Raw genomic sequence first — 3,855 nt, 5'->3', positions numbered from 1 at the left:
CAAGGGATCTTTGTCTAACCCAATGTTATAAAGATTTATTCTTATGTTTTATTCTAGAAGTGTTATGGTTTTAACTCATGCTTACTTTATAATCCATTTCTTGACTCTTGATGTTTAAATATAATTGTGGAGGCTTACAGGTGTTTTAAAATGTTAGGTGGTGGGGCATATGTGGACAATCTCTGTACCCTCTGCTGTGTTTTGCTGTGAACCTAGAACTACTCTAAAAGATACAGATGCAGTGGCTCACACCTATAACCCCAGCACTTCGGGAGGCCAAGGCAGGAGTGTCACTTGAGGCCCGGTGTTTGAGACCAGCCCAGGCAACATAGTAAGACCCCCATCTCTACAAAAAAAATTTTAAAAATTAATCATGTATGATGGCATGCACTGTAGTCCCAGCCAGACGGCTTGAGCCCAGCAGGTTGAACCTGCAGTGAGCCATGTGTGTGTCACCATACCGCAGCATGGGCCACAGTGCAAGACCCTGTCTCAAAAAAAAAAAAGATAAAGTCTATTAAAAATATGTGGTATATATGTACAGTGGAATATTATCAAGCATAAAAAGGGATGAAGCACAGAAACATACTTTAATATGTATAGTAGATACATACTCCTATACCGTACTGTAGATGAACCTCAAAAACAAGCTAAGTGATAGAAACCAGACACATCACGTGCTATATGATTTCATTTATATTAAATATCCAGAATGGGTAAATTAATAAAGACAGAATGCAGATTGGGGCTTGCCAGGGGCTAGGGGAAGGGGCAATGGGGAGAAACTGTTTAGTGATATGTTTTATTTTTGGAACAACGAAATGTTTTGAAACTAGATAGAGGCAGTGTACAACACTGTGAATGTACTAAATGCCATTGAATTGTTCAATTTCACATGATTTTATGTTATGTGAATTTCATGTGGATAAATTGAAAAAAAATTTAAGAGACTCAAGGATGAAATCCTTGTAAGTTTAATTATTTTCTTTTTTTGAAGTGTAAGGACAAAATAAATGTCATGTAGTCCAATCTATAAATTTTTAAATATTGTAATTTATTATCTACTTTATGTTTATAATGTCCTTCCACTTTCTGAAATTAAAAAAAATTCACCAAAATTTTCTTCTAGTAATTTTGTGGTTTAATCAGTCTGAAATATATTTGACATAGAATATTTAATAACATTAAAAAATTAGTGTAACATCAAGCCTTCACAGTGAGAAAATCACATAGGTTTGGAAAAGTGGCGATGCAAAGTATAACTACAAAGTCATGAGTCAAGAAGAATGGAGAGAGATTCCAAATTTTCTGTGTTATAAAAATAAGAAGAATTTATTTTAATTTCATTTTGGGTTTGGCTTTCAAGAGAATGGGAGGAGAGGGAGGCTCTAAAAACACACAGCTCAGGCCTGTAATCCCAGCACTTTGGGAAGTTGAGGCGGGCGGATCACGAGGTCAAGAGATCAAGATCATCTTGACCAACATGGTGAAACCCCGTCTCTCCCAAAAATACAAAAATTAGCTGGGTGTGGTGACGCGTGCCTGTAGTCTGAGCTACTTGGAAGGCTGAGGCAGGAGAATCGCTTGAACTCAAGAGGCAGAGGTTGCAGTGAGCCAAGATCGCGCCACTGCACTCCAGCCTGGCAACAGCGAGATTCCGCCTCAAAAATAAATAAATAAATAAATAACACAGAGAAAGGCTAGAGCCTGATTTTCAAAAATATCTACAGATGGACGTTTTTAAAGGACCGAGATGTCTAAAATGTATTTTTCACATTTACAATGCTGCACTGTGAACCCATTCCATTTCCCCAAACTATCATTAAACTCAGCTAATATTAAAAAGTTCTTTGTAAGACATTTATCTGTTAAAAGCAGGTAAACAAGATGGCTTCCACCTCTGAGACAATATGGCAGAATAGGGACAGAATGAACAAAATAGCAAAATGATACATGATCTAACCTACTGTAGAAGGAGCTGAAATCTCAAGACTTAAAGTAAGGAATCAAGTTAATCTTCCTTAGATTTAAGAGGCAGTATGACCTCAACTGATAGCTGAGCATTAGTTAGGTGTAGGATGAAAATGAAGAAGTTTCCATCTACCTATTCTACAAACATCATTGTTCAAATACAGTTGAGTAGTATACAAGTAAGATAATGATTTTATTAAAAAAAAAAAACCTAAAATATATGCTTGAAAGAAACTAGCATTAATTCTTTTTGAAACTACTAAAATTTAAGTTAGGGAAGATTCTATTTGTATTACGTAGAAAGGAATAACAAACTCAGGACTAAAAACTGTCACATGCATTTAACGTACTTCATTTTACATGGAATTTTATAAGTTCACATGTCATTTCCTAGTTTATATATAAATAAAAGAGATTCTACTTTTAAAATATGGGTATTCAAAGAAAATGGCTGATAATCTACTTAGCTGAGAGCAATAAATTTTATCTTACACTCAGAAAAAAATCAGGAAGACATTTTTACTGATGTTACCAAAACAGCAGGATGAACTTCAAACTAATCTTTCTATTTTAGCAAAACCACATATAAAAGTGAGTGAATATAAGATCTTAAAATACTTCCTTGGATTTGAATAGTATCTTTCTTCCAACAGCTCAAAGCAATTTGCTTTAGGTTCTTATTCAGACTAGAAACCATTCTGTGAAATTGTGAATTACAGTATAGACAAATACGTATTCTCATCCTCATTTCTATGAATAGGAGAATTAAAAGATCATAGACTAAGACTGATTGGCTCAAGATTACAAAATTAAACCCAGATCTCCTGACTTCAGGGCCAACTCTCTTTCCAAGGACTTTATTTACACTATCTGCAATGCAGAAATACTCTTCTTTCTCACCTTATTTCAGTCAATTATCTTGACCTCTGTCAGTACAGGTGGGTGCCATGCTATCTTTCAAAGACTGGATCCTTTTTTACTTACATATTTCCATCAATCTGGAATGCTTTTTATCTCTGTGATCTATTCAAATCCTTCCTTCAGGTCTGACCTTATCAAAAATTATTATCTAAAGCAGTTCAAATTTTGTTGGCTTACCAACAAATTGGTTAAATATATTTAACCAATATATTTAACCAACTATGACCTTGACTCTGGTGTAGCAACAATATCAGCACATTTTAAAAGAACATTCCAGATAATCTGTCCTCTTTGAGGGCAGGGAACATGTCTTGGTCATTTTTGTTTATCCGGCACCTACAAAGGGCCTGAAATAGTAGACGGTGAAGATGAATGCTTGCTGTGAGAGGATGGCAGTATATTACCATACTGATATATTGTTCTTGCTCAATAGTGATGGGAATACATGGCATATAGACCAAGAACTATAATTACATATTTGTAGTAATGTAAGTTTAAGTAAAAGAGCGCAATATTGATTTAGTTGGTGGTAAATAAAGCTAGCAACTACCTCACAACCACTGCTGTCTTCTTATTTTTGCTGCTTAGTGTTTGATGTCTGTCAGCTAGCTTACGATGTTGAAGATGTAAGAAGTCTTATTTGCACTCTCACTACATCCACCATTCTTAGTCTCTAGCTGTATTCCCTATGGTTATTCTCCTTTCCACTCTTCATATTGTTCTTCAGCAGTTGCGTACCTATTACCAAGTCCTCATTGGGTCTAGAACAAGAATATGAGAGTAGGGGCTTGTGGTGGTAGACAGGAAAATGGAAACTGAGGAATCTAATCTACTTCCTCTTTCTAGTCACGATCATGTATTTTTTTTCTTTTCAGACTCTAACTCTTTCCTGAACTGTCAGCCAGAAAGTAGTGTTTGCTAGTTAAGCATGGGTTTTCTATTTCACTGTCTCATTTTCTTTGT

Source organism: Mandrillus leucophaeus, unplaced genomic scaffold (genome assembly GCF_000951045.1).
Source record: "Mandrillus leucophaeus isolate KB7577 unplaced genomic scaffold, Mleu.le_1.0 Scaffold156, whole genome shotgun sequence".
In the NCBI taxonomy this organism is placed as follows: Eukaryota; Metazoa; Chordata; class Mammalia; order Primates; family Cercopithecidae; genus Mandrillus; species Mandrillus leucophaeus.
This window is presented reverse-complemented; position numbering follows the sequence as displayed.